Below are 19,238 nucleotides of genomic sequence, written 5' to 3' on the forward strand. Positions count from 1 at the left end.
AAAACCTCTATGATAAACAGCAGAGTAGATGATACATTTCTGTATCACAAACTTATAATCACCTCACAAGCACTTTTCCACATGGCTTTTCTGCCAAAACTCCAAACAGCTCTGAACAATCTTAAAACAGGAACTTTTACTTTTTTCTTTTTGTCTATTTAATATATGGACTTTTCTCCTGATCTACAACAATTATACTGCAGGATAAGCATGTACCATCTTAACAAGTTATGGTAGCTACTAAGTTGTTAGACTTAAAAACTGCTGACTGCAGAATACATATATTCTAAAGAATACATAGCCCAAGGAAGATCAGAACATGATGCACACTATTATGAAAACTAAAATAATTTTACAGCATTTGTAAAGTTTTCAGAAAAAATGTGTATTTCTTACTTCATGCCTACCTGAGATCTAAACACTAAAAATTATCTGTTTTATAATACTTAGATCATGAACAGAGGGATACTTTACATTTATTATGGCAAGGAATTCAGTGGAACAAAAGACACTATAAGCAAAGACCACTGTTCAAAACAAGAATTAATCAATGGCTACTGGTAGAATTTTTCTGAGATTGAGAAATTCTAATTTCCCCTTCCTAGAAGTCAGGCTAAAAATTTCTGCTAGCATATCTGTCCAAAATCAATTTCTAAAAGTGGCAGATATAATGAGGCACTGAAATGCAAGTGATTTTTCATTTTTTCTTCAGAAAGAGTAAAATGCTATGATAGAGTAATTCTCAATCCCTGAAATCACCAGAGAGTTCAATCCTTTTAAATTTTTATTTTGTAATTTGCAATTCTTAATTTTCCTCATAGTAATATGTTATTTGCAATGAAAAGCTTCTAAGTTTTTTTTCAAGAAGTTGATTACACAGTAAAATTGTATGGAAAAATTTCTTACAGAGATAGCAATGAACCATGTAGTTAACATTCACTTAGTGGTTTGTTATTTATTTACTTAATGAACAGAGTTCACAGTCTTGTTACAGAAACGAAGAGTATTCTGTACTCTTTTTAACAGGAAAGCTCTTTACAGTTCCTAAATTCTGTATTACTTTTTCAGTACTTATCATCTATATCTAACAAGGAAAGTATACAACTGATCAGAGGCTAACATCAAAAGACCTTGAAGGCATGAGACCAGAGGGAATTTTAGGATTGTTCTTCAATTTAGAAAGTTAGACTGAGTTAGCAATTACAATAAATGTGATCTTAAAAAAATCTTGGAAGTAACAAAATTTACACAAGTCTTCCATTAAGAAATTATGAATTTGTGCCAAAAATATAATCAATAAATTAGGAAATGAGGCTAATTGTTTCCTGAGAGATACTCCAAATGCTTCTACTATTAAGAGACATGTTACTTTGAGTGCTCACTAATGAAACTTGGATAAGCTACAGTTTTTGAAAAAGTTATCTATAAGACTTCTGGATAAAACTGAAGATAAACATTAGAAAAATATTTAAGAAGAAATTTAAGCTTTTTATCATTTCAGAGACTGGAGTTCCCAAAACAAACCTGGAAGTTCAAAGTCTTCTACTTTCAGATGGGGGGTTGCTCTCATTTTTTGGTTTTGTTTTTCTGAAGTCCATAAACATTTTCTGAAGTCCAAAACTGTCTTCTGTGAAAGCTGATCTCTGAAAAGCTATTAAGAAATGGATTTGTAAAAGGTGTGGTGCACTAAAGTAATTTAGAATAGTATTCTGTGAGCGACAAAGAACAAAAAGAGATGGTCTGAGAGCAAAAGAGATCACTAGTGCGAAGAAAACGTGAAATATTTGAAGCTGCATGACTTTCACTTGTCTGCTCACTAGCCATACATATATGTAAAACTACCACATTTGTCACACAGAAAGAATGAATATAAAGTGGGACAGACGTGCTTCCAATACCACCACTTTAAAAAGTTGTGAACCATAGGCCAATGTTTAAAAAACTATTCTGCTTGTGATTCAGAAACAATTGCAGAGTTTTATTTCAGGGTATTTCCTGAGGTAGCTCTAACACATTCAGAAATACAAACTAACCACCTACAGCACATGCACATACGTGCATGTACCATTTTCGTACCAGACCATAAGCCACGGACTGCATGGGGATTCCACGTGTAACTAAGTACTCAGAGGACAGCATTATTCAGAAGACTAGACTTTGCAAGTACCACAGTGGTAATTTTTGCACATATTTTCATCTAAAAAGCCCAACAGAGAAAAGGTCTGTACAATTTGGCTTCCAAATGTTTTGATCACTGATTTATGGTCAGGAGAAAAACAAAAACAAAAAGCAAAAAACACCCTTCAGCTGTAAGCTTACTTTTTGTAAAGTGTTTATTCATGTAGCACAATCTTGCTACTTGGAAGCACAGAAATGAGTGGTACAATAACATCCACTGTTAAGGGTTTGGGAATGCTAGGATGTACAGTGGTCTTTCTTTTATAGTGCAGGTTGGATACACTTAGGAAATAGAGGTTTTAGAAGTAAAAATTGTCATATGCATTTTACCTGTATTTCCAGCTAAAAACCAGCAAATTTCAACAATTGTTTAGATTAACAATTGAAATATCTATGTTTCTCCATTCTTTTCTGTTAATATCTGAAGCTCCTAAATGCAGGTAAATCTTTTCACTAGCAAATCACTGACATATTTTTACTAGACACAGATGGAGGTGTCTGTATGATGAAGGGAAAAGCTTTCCAAGAGTAAAAACCATCAAGTTCCACCTCCAGGGAACTTTGTCACAGAGTTAAATCTCTGAAAATATGTTTGACACAATCTTAGTAACAGTTAGAGCATCATAGCAACAATGTAATAAGACAACATGTCAGACAAAAACATAAGTCTTTGAAGTGTATTGTCATATGGATGTGTGGTAACTTGTACAAATAAATACCATTAATGCTAATATAAGTGAAGAGCTCAAGTTCTTACATATTAAGATGGAATATACCCTTTAGAGAATCATAAAATAAGTGGGAAGAGAGAACTGGACTGCTTGGCTCAGAAACAGTCTTCTTACAACAAACAGGATAAAACTAGATTTCTGGCATGATGCATTGTCTAGGAAAATTTGGGGTTGAGTGAATCACTGATTCTAAAGGCCAACATTACTTCCACCGGAAAAAAGAATCTTTCACATAAGAACATGAGCTTAAATATCCACTAGAACACCTTGATATGCACTTAAAAATGCAGTCTTTTCTCTTGGGGGGAGGGGAGGGGTGGTAAAAGTCAAACTATAAAGGATGCTTAGCAAACCAGACAGTTAAACATTATGAAAGGGGTATTCTTTCCTGTTAAACTGTCTATACCAAGTTACAAAATCTGCAGAATGTCAGACTTTAGAGAAGATTATTATTTCATTTTTATATTAGAAAAGATGACAGATGGCTATGGATACAATAAAGAAAATCATTAGCACGCAGTAACTCTATTATGCAAAACAGGCATCCTTTATTTTTGGTGTATTTCTCTTAACAGCCAGGAATACTCATTTTTCCAATTAACGAAACTCCTCTCGGCTTCCCCTGAGCCTTAGAAGTGCTGTACTTCTCATAAGACATGGAACTAATTTGAGAAGTTTTTAGGAAAAGAAAGAGATATCAACCTATTTCTCTGCCAGAAGAGATGATCAAATTATCAGAAGACTAAAAAATTATGGCTAAGATTTTCAAGTCTTAGTGATTTTACATGACTCAGTCTTGAAACTAAACACCTTCCAAAAAACAAACAAACTCCCCCTCCCCCCCAATAACCTACTGGAAATTCAGATTCTATGAAAGATTAAATTGGAGTAACCTAAACACTGAAATAAAAGATAACATCTTTTTTAAAAAAACTTTTATTTCTGTGCTTTGCAAGCTCTGGATATACTATTAGTAACAGGAAAGAACAGGCATTATTCCCTCCACATGGAAAGAAAACATCATCATTGTGCCCCCCCGCTTTACTGATACTAGAGAAGATGACTTTTTAACTTTTTATTTGTACACTAGTAAACAGATGAATTTGATTTTACCTACTCTCCTAAAAAGAAGTTTGATCCATGTAGAATCAACAGAACTGAATTTAAGTTCATTTTCATACGATCCTTATGAGGCAAACTGAAAAGGTTTCACATTGTCCAAGTGTGTCAAAACAAAAATGCTAATCTGCTTTCTAACAAAAAACATCACTGCCAGAATACCTATGCACATTATCCTTCCTTTTTTCTTCTTGTTTGGTATACTCCTAAGCACATTGCACAATACTTTTATCACATGACCTTTGACCAAATGGATAGCATCATAATTGCATAGTCTCTTTCGCAACGAAGAAAAATATATTTAGCTGTCATGGAAAAGGTTGATTACCATTGATTTATTCATAAAAAAAATATATTAATAGGATTACACCCTTTGTCATAAGAGAAGGAAGTTGAGGAGCAAACATCACAGATCAGGCCAGAAAATAAATGGGGTTAGGGCTCAATACCCAAGTCCTTTTCGTTGCTATTGAAGCACAATGATTTACAGTAATTTATTTCTCTACATGTATACATTATACCTACTGTGCATCTCTAGAATACTTTTCTTCACTAGTCCCAAAGCCTTTGACAAAGATAAGTAAGTGCTATTGATCCCATTTTAGAAAGATGGGAACAATTACTAAGAGGACCCATATCCAAAGTTAGCAGCATATTTAAGTAATTTAAGTACCAAGTATGTGAAAAGGGCATTGACATTTATTTGATATTTTATATTATTTTATCAATACATTATTAATAAAAATAAAATAATTCAAAAGCGAGCTGCAAGCCAGATTCTCTCTCCCTCACCCCAAGCAAATCATCCATCCTACAGTCCATTCAATCTGGTCACCTTCCCTAGATAGCCTATAGACCTAGGCAGGGGGCATACTAGGTTAACTGCTCTAGAAACACAAACCCTACTTTCTTTCCCAAGACTCCACAAGTCCTCCTCAGTTCTACTAGTACAGTAGTATTTATCACACAGTTAAAATGTCATCAGTGATGAAATAGATCATCATCAATGGATGATGGCATTTTCGCAATGTGTGATTAGAGAAGTAAGGATTTCCATCCTTGTATTACACTAGCAAACATACACACAAAAACAGATAATTTGAAAAATATACACTGCCTCAAAGATAAAGTGCAGAATAAATGGGATGCACAGGACATAAACCATATGTAATATATGCAGACAAGACTCCATTCCGCACAGAGTAGCCTAATTCAAAATGCTCCAGAACTTGCCAGTCTAATGGAGAGCAGGTGTTCTCTTTCTCCCATATAATGTATTTCAGGTTACAATTTTTATGTTCTCCAAGACCTTCGTTAAATTGTAATTCCTTTGGAAACAAATGCATGCCGAATGTGTATTCATCCTAAAATATAAAGCTGCCATATATGTAAAGTTATATATTATACATACACAAGAGTAAAAAAATTATAAGCTACAGTGGATGTTTATTTTTATGAGTTATGTAAGTTCACAAATATCTTACATAAGTATCATATATCTAGTGAACATGTATATAATTGTGAATATGTGTGCATATATACTTATGTGTGTATATAAAAGCAAAGCTTATAGCTTTAATAGCTTTTGAAACAGTCACTGTTTAAAGAGAACCACTGAAATTTATCCAAAAATTACCAGGTAAAAGTGATACCTTTTGGCAATGCTGAGGAAACAGACAGAATATTCAGGCTCCAACTACATGTAGAGTGATATATTTTAACTACATTAATTACTGGACAATTACATAGTCTTTAGTCAGCAAAATTCCCAATGAAGACAAAGTTTTGGCTGAGTAAAGACAGCAAGAAAAAGCCTGAATATTTCACCAATAACCATTAATACCCTGCACTTATACTCAGTAATAACAAAAACCGATACATTCAACAAGAGTTACAGGTAATTACTATAGGCTTCTATAGAGACTTTAACAAAAAGTTTATGTAAATAGACAAATTCAGCTAAACCATTAATTTTCTAAAATATCAGATTGCTCAAAAAATGTTAATAAAAAGATCACAACTGCTTTTCTTCATTCATAATGGGCATTACTATAGGTTATTTCTATAATCAAACCACTATTTTCCCTGGACAAATATTGCTGAGTGCACAACTTATATGCAAAACTAAGATCACTAACATCTCACTAATTAAGAATGAACAAAGAAAAATTATTTTTTTATCCAAGTATTCCATGAAATTCAAGCCCAGTGCATTTAACAAGAGCAGCTCACAATGTAGCCTGGCTGTCTGTCACCAGGATACTGAACAGGGGCTGCAAGCTGCCAGAAGACTAAAACTAAATTCAACTGTGCACACTGTTGGTCTTTTTTCACCCTTCTTCCACCTTTTTAAGTGTGTGGTTCTCTAATTCAAACCTAAAGGAGGAACAAGGACTGGATTAATAAGCAAGAACTGCACAGTAGCCCTTCCTGCAAAAAAGACACTGCCAGTGTTCTATTCTTCAACAGTTTTACAAAACCCAGATGTTTTATAGTCATTCACAGTTTAACCAGGTTAAACACAGAGGTGTGTGCTTCTATAGGATCCAGTGTTGACATACCTTAAACATATTTTCACGTTATTTTTAAATAAAATTTGTCATTTATTATCTAGACTTTTAAGACAGACACTACAATCAAATCACATGGTGTTTTATAAGAAAATTTAATTTGCATGAACAACTAAAGTATAGCTGCTACCTGATGAAGATCTTTCAACTTAAAAATGTGTTTTATTTCTACAACCTTATTAGCTTGTTTATCTATTTTATAAAAATGGCTCAGATGGCTTTTAGAAAGCCAATCACTTCATTTCTGAGTTTGGTAGTAGAATGGCAGTAATAAGATGTGATTTTTTTTAATTACCTGTATTTTGCACTCTCTCAGTACGCAGTATTCTTTACTTTCTATGATATGCATCCACTTTAGTAAAGCATGTCTTTATCATAGTTCGCATGTCAAAATGATGGACAAATGAAATTTCTAAATCCCTCCTAGATATACTCTGTAATACATTAATGTAAACTGGCAGGTTTAAACCTGTAAAAACATTATGAAAACTTCTACCGATAAATTTATGTTCTAACAGTATTACCATGGCACCCTTCAAATGCATTAAAAATGTGGTTTAATTCAAAATTCTAAAAGTGGGCACTGGAAGGATTAAACATTTGCATAACATATTTTCTACCTAATATGAGAAAGTATTTTTAAAAATTAATAATTTTATCTGCTCAACTGTGTGTGTACCACTGGGAAGAGATTTATATGGTAGCATGATAAATAGGTCTTAGAATATATAGTGCCTATTATCAGATGGTAAAACAAAAGGGATCTATGTATTATAAAGTCTTAAGGGGACACAGCCCCTTATGTAATAGTTTTGAAAAATAATCCCCCTCCCTTCTTTTTTTTTGAAAAAATATGGTTCTTTCACCAATATTGCTCTTTTGACTAACAAAGGACAAGTCAGGCCTCTTTATAAACATCAAAACCAGTTTATGCATGTATTTACAAGTGTAAGTCCACTTTCAATATCAATAAAGTTAGATACCTAGATACCTGTATCACACACTTTTTAAGCACTCATTAAAGAGAAAGTATTCAAAAAATCCCAAAATGGAAGCTATTTTTTAATCTTCTAATAATAAAATTAATATGATCCTGGAGGGAAAGGAAACTCCATTGCTAGATCGATATCTCATTTTGTCATTCACCAAAAAAATTAATTAAATTTCTGTATGAAACATTTTTAAGTGGACTGCAACTTTTAAATAAAGATTTTTTTATAAATCCAGTAATTCTGGAATTCTATATTGCAGTAATTCTACAATATTACTACACACCAGTGGTACACAAGCCTGCAAGAACTTGACCAGAGAAAAAAAGAAAGTAAAAAGATGTAGATCAAATTGTTTAAAGAAAAAATAGTCCCATGTAACAAAGAAACTTGAGAAAAATTTGAGAACATATTAGCAGAATGTATCATAGATAATGAGAGTACACTGAAAACCAGCTGTTTAGACTAAGTGCTTTCTAAAATAAGAAAATTGTCAGAAATTCCCCAAACAAATTTTCCTCAACCTGTACTAGGTTTTTGTTTTGTTTTGTTTTAGGCCAAGATGCTGATTTATACCTCCAGCAGCTTCTAAAACTAAAGGCAATTCAACTAAGACATGCATATCACATGAAAATCTCTTTAGAAGCTCTGCATTATTATCATTTCAGAAGTCACACCCTATGGAAAGTCCATTTAAAAGTTTAACTGGCAAGTGTATGCTAAAAATATTTTGCTTTCCATCTGAAACCACACTAGATTCCAACCCATAGAGACAGGATTTCTAGTTTATTTCTCTCTATCCATATGCACTAAACTCCAAAACTGTAACAAAGAACAGTGTTGCTGAATTGCTGAGGAAGGAGTAAGCCTAGTGCAAAGTTGTTTAGAGTAGGCCTCTGTTCCTCAAAAATTAAAAAACAACAACAAAAAAAATCACTGTCCTGTGTTCTAAATATTTAAAGAGAAAACTTCGGTATTTAACATGCAAGTATGCTAAAACAAATTCAAAGTAATGCAATGCAATCTTTACTTCAAACACCAACCCAAAACAACTGAAATCAACTCTAGCAATGCTTTCATCCTACAAATGGAATGATTTCTAGCAAAGTATTTCATGAGAAAAACTCAACAGTAAAGAATTATGAGGCCAAGTTTGAGAAGCACTATACAGATTTTTGAATAGCTTTTACCTACATACACCTTATTCAACAACCATAAGGAGATATGGAATGAATTTATAATATATTTTTATAATATTACAGTGTTATAATACATTTTAAATGTATTATAATATATTGTATTTTATTGTATATATTAATCATATATTAGAATTACATTTTATAACATATGTTGTATTTATTAACACAACTTGAGAATCTAGAGGATGCACAGACAGTATTGTAAGCAACTGAATCTTTTCACAGTACTAGATGACAGATTTCAAAGAAATCAAACTGTATAAACATTTGTGTATATCTTCCTAGATTATTTTGATACATACTTATTGGTATTTCCCCCATTCTACAAAGACTTTAACTGCAATCAAAACAATGAAAGAGGGTTCTTTCTTATTCTTCTCTTTAATTTTTTTTATTGAGTTCAAATTAAAGTTATAGCCAAATAATTTTTGTGATTACTCAAAAAGTAGGCTCTCCCATCAGTAGCGTGGTTCAACAACAGCTTCTTATTTATTAAACAATCAGTTCTGTACAAGAATGACACTGGCAAAAACTAGAACAAATACAATCAAGAACAAGAAGCATAGCACATAAGTAGTCTGCTGACTTTTTTGGCTTTTGAGCATTTGGAAATAAATCATTCCACAGGACACCTAAATAAAAGTAGAAGAGGAGTGGCTTAAGAGTGAACTTGGCATTTGCTCATATCTGCCAAGGGCATCTATACATATTTACACAGACACACCACAGCTATTTTAAGAGTAAATTGGTAGTCTGTACCGCTAAAAATATACATATAGAAAAAGCACTTCACTTTTGATTTAGCAGTTTTATATCGCAATCTAACCGAGTTTGCCACTACCACTGCAAGTTAAGTTAAGAACTCATTGTCACATCCACCAAATAATCTCTAGGTACAAACTGTCCCAGAGAATCTACCAGAAACGAATCATTACAATTTTCATGTTCCTTGTTTGAAGTTCAAACTAGTTTGGTCCCACAGGTATCTACAACAGCACAGTATCACAAAGCTGACTAGTTAGGAAGTGGTTTTGTGTTTTGAATCTTCAAATTTTACCTTCAGGCCGCATCAGCAGCCTAGCCCAATTTAATCTAGCATTGCTATTACCTACTCACTCAAAAAATGTTAATTCACACAGATAAGACTTATTTTAACATTCAAATACACTCACTTCTCTGATCTAGATGGCGCTCTCAACATAAATTTCACTGACTATTATAGCACGTTATGTCTTCAAACACATAACCAGAACTCTTCATCTCTTCTATGGGCAAAAATTTTACATATCACTCAATAACAATATGCCTTTTTAATATGAACTACACCTGTTGTAGCAAGGCATGACTTTCAAGCAACTTTCAATGGACTGTGATCAGACACAAACATCTAAAGAAAATAGCTCAAGAAATACGATACACAGTAACTTATATTAGTTATATGGTTCTTCACAGGTGGTAACCTGTGTAGGTATGTGTGGCACCTACCAATGCCCACACTTTTCAGAGGCCAAAGCATTTGAAATTAAGAAGCAGAACTGTGCATGCCTATATGGTGCTACTCAACACTTACAGAGTCTTGCATATTAGATCAGCAGCCTTTAAAACCCTTCCTCTACTGTGTTGGCCAATCAGCAAAGTAATGCCCACATATTTGGCCCGAATACACAAAACTAAAAATGGAAGAGAAGTTTACTCTTTGGACAAACTTCTCAGAGAGAGAGAGAGCATGGAAGAAAGCTATAGCTGCAGCAGTGATACTACCTGCTGACCACTGTCCTCTGTTCATGATTAACAGTAACCTAACGACACAACAAGGAATATGTTGCCCTACTTCACAGACAAACATTTACTAAAGACTTTGACAGCCCCTTAAGCAAATCATGCGCAAACTGCTGTTCAGAAAGATAGTATGTAAGCAAATGTATTAGATGAACCACTCAGAATATTCGTGATGAATCATCCCTCCCTGCCCCATCCCTCAACTTAGGTTAATGGTTACCTATTTCAGGCATATGCAGTTTTTTTTTATTTTCCCAACAGGTCTACTGTCACTCAATGAATTTAGATTCCTACATTATACTCATCACTGCCAAAATCATATCCAGAATATAGGCTAGTTTTCTAGCATCTGCTTTTCCCATAATTTCACACCCCAATAGAACCCAGAACATAGAAATCTAAACAGTGTACTGGTGGAACAAAGACAAGCTTTATCTTTTATAATTTCACTTGAAAATAATCCCTAGAGACGCTTAAAGGAAGAAGACAAAAAACTGCTTAAAAAAATTATTTTTAAAGCTTATAATACATTGTTACAGAGAGGTCCTTCATGATCTTGCATACGTAGTTGGAGTTGTTTATGAAGTCGCTGTAAGGTATTGTTAGTTTCTGCTTCTCAGATAAAGAGCTTTTTCAAAATGTTAAATTACTTTCAGGGATTGGTTAAGCCACCTGTTTTAATCTGCATTTAAACAGAGTAGGGAATTATATTCACTTTTTGCACCTGTGCTAAGACAGTAGCCACCATTAACTGGAGGCTGTTGCTTCTCAAGCTATCCAGTTCTATCTGCAAAGCATGTCTTGCCAATGCCCACACTAAAGAGTAGAAAGGCATAAAATACACTTTAAAAAGACACCAATTGTCCTTTTAATTTTCTCTGATCACAGAAGACTAATGCAGTGTATTTCTTCCCTCACCTCTTATTTAAAATGTTTGAGAATATAGGATCTTCATCTTGCTGACAAAAAAATAAATGCTTTAAAAAGGCTCATCTTCCTTCTCTCTCTCTTTTTTTTTTTTATTAGCAGTCTCAGCTGCTTTTATATCCCAAGTCCTACAATAGGTGTGCCTGGAGAGCTTCACAAAAGCATATTAAAATTACAATGTCTTGAGTTCTATATCATATTAGCCTAAGAAAACACATACTCAACTCTGATGTTCTGGCAATAAAGAAGTGACCACTTAATGTATTGCCTGATAAAGAAGAAGATGAAGAAAACTGGACAGGCAGTCCTGAATCCTTAAATCCATCTTACAGCCACTGAACAAGCAGCAGTTGAGCCTTAACACATAAAACTACATTCATTTGTTGTGTTAACTGAACTGGAGTTCTGACTCATGAGACTAACAGGAATGAAAATGACAGATGTGTGTGATCTGGTGAACTCCCTAGCCCATTTACATAAAAAAAATCATACACTAACAAGCTGGACTGAATTCAGGTCAGTGACTTTCAAGTGAAAGATTCTGTATTCCCTTTTCTTTCAAGGCATTCTGATCTGTCCTACTCTTGCCCCTTAAAAGGGTCATCATAAACGTTTTTGGTGAAAAAGCACACAAGTTCTAACATTCGTAGAAAATTACAACTAGTATCTGCACTTGAAACAATCGATTGCAAATTGCAAATTTTTCTGCTTTTTAGACAAAGAAACTTTAGTACTCTGGCATGACTTTTTCATTTTAACATATAGAAAAGTTGAGGACCTAAATAAATACTTTCAAGAATGCAACACTTCATAATTAGAGTACAATTCTTCATTAAATACAAGAATTGAAACACAAGCAATAAGCCTACTTAAACACTGACATTCTCTCTGTGGTAATGTCACTGTGAACTGCTTTTATAGAACCAACAGATCAAGTCCCTTCATAAGCTCTTTGCTGAAACAAAAGCAACAGTTCTAGTAAGAGGTACAGAGTTACAGCCTTTGAAATTAGTAGTTTTCCAACTGGAAGAATTTGTTTTTCAGCTGTTTCATATCTTAACATGTGCTTGCACCCCTTATATCCTTATTTCCAAAGAAAGTTGTTCTTAACATTGTCATTTCTCTGTGGCAGTTTCCAGTTACATTCCACAGACTACAAGCAATCTACTTTCCAATACAGGTTGCTTTTCATTGTACAGTATCTCCTACAGCCTTATAACCCCCAAAAAGATAAATAGAAGAACCACAATTTGCAACCTCACCTGCTACCAGCACAATTACTTTAATTACTTTTTCCTAAAGCAAAAAACCAATATTGTCACATAGTCACCTAAAATCATTTTACACGTGTGCACAAAGAACCACTGACTTTTCCAAAAGGACTGCATTACAAATAAAAGATGCATTATTTCTGGAGTTAAAAGGTGGAAGAATTGGACAAGATCTGACTTACATTTCACCGCACATGACTGGTTACACTACAGTATTAAAAATCTGAACATCATCCTGCCAAAAGTTATTAGATGAGCAAATTCACAAAAATTAGCGAGAAGATCCAAAACCTGGTTCTTTGACCAAGAAACTGCCGAATATGTGAAAACTGTATATATTTAAAACTATTACTAGAACTGCTAGTGTCAACCTCAAAAAACTGAAAAATGAGAAAGAACATTTCTGAAAGTGAAGGTTCTATAATGCAACAGACTGTTCCATAAACTGGCTGAATTTTTATATTTTTTGATACTAATTTATCACAATAATTTGAGAATGGTTGATTTTCTTAAAAATTTAGAACTTTATACAAACACAAATATAACAGAAGATGCATTTTATACCAACAGAAATTAGCCACTGGAACTAAAGTCATTTCTAGATTTGTCTCTAAAATACACACAGAAAGTGAACTGTGATCATTTTAATGAAAAAAATAAAAACTTTCCTTTTTTTTTTTTCTTAAAAGTCTTCAGCACATTGTTTTCTAATAAGGATATAAAAAAACACTAGAAGTTGCACAGGCATGAGAAACGTATGTTTATGTTTTTTGAGGATCCAGAACAACCCCATAAATATTATGCCCATTTCTTTAGTCCTATTTTCAAGGTTTGAAATGTTTACTAGCCAATACCTGTTAAAATATGATCAACATGAAAAATTAGCCTCATATATGCAAACGGATTACAGGCAGACAGAGCCCATCACATCCATCGGCTGAGAAACCAAAAAAGACTGAGTTTTGTAAAAAATGCTGTCCCTAAAGTCTGCCTAGAAATCATCATTTCAACAAACAAGCAAATATAACAAATAAATCAAATTTGTTTTATTTTTATTCAAAATGTTCTCTATGGTGGCTGAAAAATAAATGTATGCATACCCAGTTCTGCTTCTCCAAACATATCCTACAATAGATTTTACATATTTAAGTCTTGGCTTCATAGAAAGAGTGAACAGAACCCCTACACTTCATTCCAGTCACTCCAAAAATAAACCAGTCAATTGAACAATTTAAAGGGAAAAAGCCTGCTGTGTCAGAAAAGTACAGTTCTTCACAGAGGTCAATCCCAAACTCTTTAGGAAGAAAGAATGTGAGTGCAAATCCTCCTCTGCATTAAATTCTACCTTCCACATTAATCTACATTAAGAAAATCACAAAATGACTTAACTTATTTCTGTAAAAACACCACCACTTCTCGGTTCTGAACAGCAGGTACCACTGCTTAAGGGATACATAAGGAATAAAGGAAGGAGATTAAGACTGCAGTAGTTATTATCAGAAAAGCTAAATCCAAGTCTAAAATTCTAAGGATTTGTTTTTACTAACACAAGAGAGGGTTATTATTACATAAATCTCAAAGCTTTAAAAAAATAAGCAAAAAAAAAAAAAACCCAAACCCCAAAAACTTGAATTTCTGATGACTTCTTATGATTATAAATATGTAAGTAACAAAGTAAGTGAAATGTTACACATGGTAAAATACTATGTCTGAAAGCTACTTTGCAACATTTTTAGATAGCCTACACAATGCAAGAAAGGTAGTTTTAGTCTTCACAACATGAAGTTTACTCTGCCTGCAAGCTGAAACTCCCACACTATGAAAGAGGCCCCTCACAAAAGAAGTCTTAGTTGAAAAAAAAGTCTAGATTCATTCAAAAATAGTTTCTATCTCCACTATTAGTCAAATTAGTTTTACATAAGCAGAGAGAACTTACTTATACGGGCATTTGAAAGAGTCAAAAGATGCACTAATTGACAATAGCAGATTGTAAGACACACCAGAGTTCCAGATCGCTGCAGAATGAAACAACCACCTTGTGAATCTGAACGGACTCAAATGAACAGGGGAAAGAAGGTTTTGTGAACTTTAAATTAAAAGATTCACAGAAAGCTTGTTTCCATCATACCACAAACTTTTTCCATTTGGTGCTGCAAGACTTCTTGGAAGCTGGTTTTCAGAAAGCCAGAGGGAATCAAGCCAACTGCTCAGATAAGCACCATACTTAGATGTTTTAGCAGTTCTGCAAACATTCAGAGAATGCCAGCTATTGCCCTTAACATTGCTATCCAATTGCTCCTCTGGACCAGAAGTATGTATTATAACATAATTGTATTCTGGCACCTACAAATCTACGTAGCTGTCATCATCCTGATCATCAGCCTGACACCACACGAACAACTAGCATTGTCTAGACAACATATATTCAGCTGGCAGTGGCTGCATCACTTGGAAAGAAAGGAGCTGGTCTAATAGCCCATGGCCTTCAAAGACAAACAGGAAACAATCAAGGAGCATGCAACTAAAATGAAAAAAGTACTTAAGCTGCACTGAGAGTTCTGGTCAGGCACAGACTGACAGATACATCTCAAAATCCTTATGGAGGTGTATATATGAACTTCACAGGCCTGAATGCGTCACCAAGTATACTGCAGTTTTCAGTCATTTCTATCTTCATGTAAGAAGGAATCCTTAAACGTAATTACAACAATGGTCAGAGTAAAGATTTGGATAACAACATGTGCAAAGGTGATAAGGCTCTATTTTAACATCCACTATCTCGATTTGGTTTGTACAAGATCCACCTACCTCCTCAGATATGCTACAAGTAAATACCATCTCACCATTAAGGTAGAAGGAACCAGGATGAGGAGATTCCGATGTCCTAAACTAACAGCAAAAGGCATTATTGGTGAAGCTGTTCACAAAGGTAAGTAAGCAGAGTTCAGGCAGGCAGCACACACTTGTGTTTTATATTCACCTGGCTTTCTTTCACAATAGTCTAAATTGAATTTGCACTAGATTACCAAGAAAGTCTTGAAGAGGCTCTGAAAAAGGCTTTGGGATATCTGTTGTGTCTATTGAGCATCCAGGCATCACCCATCGGAACACTGTTGGGATTTTTTTTCTCCTTTCAAGTCGTACTAGCTATGGAGTTCACTATTGCACTTATTAATAGATATGTTCTGCCCTACAATCAATGCTTGAAAATGATCAGCAGTCCACTTCCTGTATTAGTGACTGAGAAACCAACATTTTCCAAGAAAAAACAACAAGCACCAACTGCTACTTAGGCATTCAGGCCATGGACGTAGAGGCACTCAGAACAAAAACATAAGTTAAGAAATTTATGCAGAAGAGCAAAATCTCAAAAGAAGGTGAGAACAAGTACAGCCTGAAAGAACCGAGAAGTACTAAGAAGAAAAAATATATATAATTAAATCTACAGAAATAGGTGTTCAAGCACTGTGACAAGAACTCACCGAAGTCCCATTAAAATGCTAGAAACAAACAGACACGCACAGACACACATTCACTGCCAAAAAGAATTGCTAAGACAAGAAAGGATAATTGCTTATAAGATAAACCAGATTCTGCTGAGAAGATCCATAGCTGTAGACAGAGCTTATGAAAGGAGATTCCCAGAGCAAAAAGGTTAAGTTCAGATGCTGAGATATGAAGCGGGTAGTCAATCCTCTTTTGCAGATGAGAAACTCAGACTTGAAATACTTAAGGACTAAATTTATAAAAGATATTTTAGATGTCTTAAGATTCAGAAAGAAAAATAACAGTATTTTCAGAAACACTTCAACACCTAACTGTATTGATATGAACAAATATTATGCACACAAGTGCTTCTGAAATCTTACAAGGCAGCTACCCACAACTTCAGATTCCTGAATATGTTTGAAAAGTGGCCATGCACAGTCTGCCCCCCAGAAGCTGAGCAGCAGAGAAGTCATACCCAAGACTTCCAAAACTCTGGGCTGGAGAACTTCTCACAAGGCTCTCCTTCCTACTGACAGGAACATTAGTTTTCCAGTGTAGGGAAGGAAGGCTCCCACTGTTCCTGTAAACTATTAAATCTCCTTTTGTGGTAACCCTTTAATCACAACACTCAGCCGCCACAGGACATGGATATCAATACTGGTGTGGCATGGCTCTGGCACAGGTAGGGCCTGGAGCAGGAGGCAGTACTGGCAGCAGTGGAAGAGTCAGGAAATGTTGTGGCAGGTAAGCACAAAAATGCAGAAGACAGCCCTCACTCAAATAGTGCCCTTTGGAGTCAAGCTCTACCACTGCATTTACCAGGCCAGCTTCACTCCCTGCACCCTAGGAGGGGAGAGGAAGGTGAATCGGCTGGGAACTGCATGCCTGCTAGGCTTATTCGACGCGTACAAGCAGCCTCGTAAGGGCAGGACAGAAAACAGCTTCCCCCTTCCCGCTGGGGCTCACTCCACAGCGGCTCCTGTCAGGCACACCCCGCTAGCCCGCCCTCCCGCGACGCCGGGGGCCGTTAGAACCGTTGGCGTTCCGAACGTCCCGTTACCTGCCAGGCGCCTTGCTCCAGCGCCCCCCGCCCACCCCCGTACTCAGACACGCACCCTCCACGGGGGGGAGGGGGCGCGCGCGCACGCCTGTCACTCAAGGCTGCCACCACCCCTGCGCAAAGCGCCCCGCCGCCCAGCACGCGACCCAGACACGCACGCCAGCCCCAGACAGCAAGGCCTCACCCGGATGTGGATTTCATAAGCCGCCCCCCCACACACACACACCCGCCTCTCGTGAGTCACGTGAGGTCGGCCCCGTGCTCCCAGCCGTCGCTGATTGGGTGCCGCTGAGAACCAGCGGCTGCGCGGGTGGGGCTGCTGCTGCGTGAGGCCGGCGGAGGCGTGTGCGTGCGCAGCGCTGTGGTAACTGCTGTCGCCGGCAACGCCACACAAGGGTGGGGCCTCAACTGGGTGGGCGGCGGGTTTTCCCTCCTTATCGGGCCAGCCAGGGGGAAACCGAATCCACGGGAGACCCTCGCTGCCGGAGGTAACCGGTGCTGGCCGCAGAGCAGCCCTTGTCCCTGGCTGGAGCATTGGTTGCCTCTTGGCCCTTGGCTCTGCCATCAGAAAGTGCTTGCTCACCCTGCCTGCGTTGTGGGCAAGGGGCTCACTGCCTCGAGTGTTGTCTGCAGTCACTAGTAATATGTTTACTGTCAACTACTACCCTTGCAGGTCATCACAGAGAATGAATCAAGAAACGGGTGGACCGTGGAGATCAAACCACCCCCCTTGATCCAGCCATTTAAGTGGTCCTCTCTGCCTTTGCCATAAGATGCCAAGATGACCCAGCATAAGGAAGTAAGTGGAAAAAACTAAGGCACATGTTCCCAGCATTCAAATCACACCGCAGCATTATAAATGGGGAAAACAACTGGCTGTTTTCACTACTGGACCTGTTCTGTGGTTAAAACAGTTTCACTCTCTAATAAAATGATACTTTTTTTTAATGAACAGTTCATTAAAAGACAGATAAGAGTTAAAGGATTTAGCACTATGGTACTGGAACAGTACACTGTAGTAATTTTCGTGCACTGTACTCTGTGAAGGAAAGCAGAAAAGAGGATATTTTAGTCTATATGTTCCATTGCACCTGACAGCAATATTCCCAAGGGTGGTGATATAACCTGAATTTTTTTGGAAATATCATATGCATCTTTAACAGTCTTTTTACAAGTTATGCCATAGTAAATAAAACTGGAAAAAAAGATTTTAATAAGTGTGCCTAAATCACTTTAAAAATTGGAAGATTGGTGGACAGTTTTGAGACATTCATCCTTAGCAGACAAAAATTGCAATTCTGAAAGTTCTTATTTTCTGTATTAATCAACCACTGCGATATTATCACAGCCTAAGACCATTATATAGGTCAGTCAGATGGTAGAGTTTCTTCTTGGATGTGCAAGAGAGAAAAATTCTTAGAACTTTTTGAATGTTCTCTATTAATGCATGGGCATTCAAAAAGTTTTATAAAGTTTTAGTCAGTAGTTATCTCATTGATTTGTACAGTACTAGAAGTGCAAATCTGGATTCTCAGGACTTCAGGAGATCCTTTCCAGAACAGTTTTCAAACACACTCCCAAGCCAGGGCGGCCTGTTCCTGTTCTGTCAGTAAACTGAAGATTTCGCTTTTTTGACTATCAAAGGAGTATTCTTTGTACAGGTTAATGCAAAATTCTGTTACTGATTCATAGGAGTAATCCATAAGTATATTATGTTTACAAATGACTTGCTCTGTTTTGCCTCTCTGCAAACTTTTTTTTTTTTTAAGAGTTTGTCATATTGTTTTTACAGAAGAAATAAGCATATTCTGGGCAGAAAGCCAAGAAAAAGTAGCTATTACCAAACTAAATTAGGTAATTACATTTTCAGTGTGTTTTTAAAGCATAGCTGTATCTTTTGGGTTGTGAGAATGAGTATACAATATA

At 36.0% G+C, this 19,238-nt stretch overlaps 1 protein-coding gene across 2 annotated transcripts in view; it reads right to left on the reverse strand.

Moving 5' to 3' along the window:
* The window catches only part of CCDC91 (coiled-coil domain containing 91), a 123,021-nt gene extending 105,480 nt beyond the window's left edge, over window positions 1-17,541 (reverse strand). Inside the window, exon 1 of one of the 2 annotated variants that reach the window (XM_026085381.1) lies at window positions 17,497-17,541. The gene's annotated coding sequence lies outside the window, so the exon portion shown is untranslated. The remainder of the gene's footprint in view (window positions 1-17,496) is intronic. The other variant, XM_026085376.1, reaches the window with a different exon arrangement.
* Window positions 17,542-19,238: the final 1,697 nt, after the last annotated feature.

Source organism: Apteryx rowi, unplaced genomic scaffold, assembly GCF_003343035.1.
Source record: "Apteryx rowi isolate R43461 unplaced genomic scaffold, aptRow1 scaffold_667, whole genome shotgun sequence".
NCBI classification, from domain to species: Eukaryota; Metazoa; Chordata; class Aves; order Apterygiformes; family Apterygidae; genus Apteryx; species Apteryx rowi.